The sequence below is a fragment of the Tupaia chinensis genome, unplaced genomic scaffold (assembly GCF_000334495.1).
Source record: "Tupaia chinensis unplaced genomic scaffold, TupChi_1.0 Scaffold000542_1, whole genome shotgun sequence".
In the NCBI taxonomy this organism is placed as follows: Eukaryota; Metazoa; Chordata; class Mammalia; order Scandentia; family Tupaiidae; genus Tupaia; species Tupaia belangeri.
In genome coordinates, this window is record NW_006160055.1 from 2,200,356 (window position 1) to 2,201,003 (window position 648).

A 648-nucleotide genomic window follows, 5' to 3' on the forward strand; every position below is an offset into this window, starting at 1 on the left:
TTCCCTCTCTCTCTCTGGTTAGTGTGCATGGCCTATAGCATATTAAAAACTAATAATAATTATAAAGAAAATGAGATAAATATTTTTTTAAAGCTGTGGATGCAGAATAGTGACCTGTGTAATCTGCTTGTCACCAAGAAATTGTAGATAGGTCTTTTTATGCTTCTCTTTTTTCCTTCTTTGTTTTAATCCCTTCCTTCTTTCTTTTTTTTCTTCCCTGGTTTAATCCTTTCTTTCTCTCTCTCTTTCTTTCTTTCTTCCTTCCTTCCTTCCTTCCTTCCTTATTTTTGCTTTCTTTCTTTCTTTTTTCTTTCTTTCTTCTTTCTTTCTTCTTTCTTTCTTTCTCTTTCTTTCTTTTTGAGTCTTTTAGGTTTTTGCCATAGAACTCATGTATTCACTGGAGAGAAACAGAGAGGGAAAATGAGTGAGAAATCACCACCTGGAGGGGATGGCCACACCATAATCCTTTATCCTCCATTCTGCTCTTGGGATTTGGAGCATGTGTACACATGCGACTGGTGTGACTCTCAAGCTGCCAGGTCCAGGACTTAACTACAGCCAGCCATGTGAAAATTCAGTACCTTAAGCAATGCCACCAACTGCTGGCCCCCATCCCTAATTGCTATTCTATAAGCTTAGAATGTAATT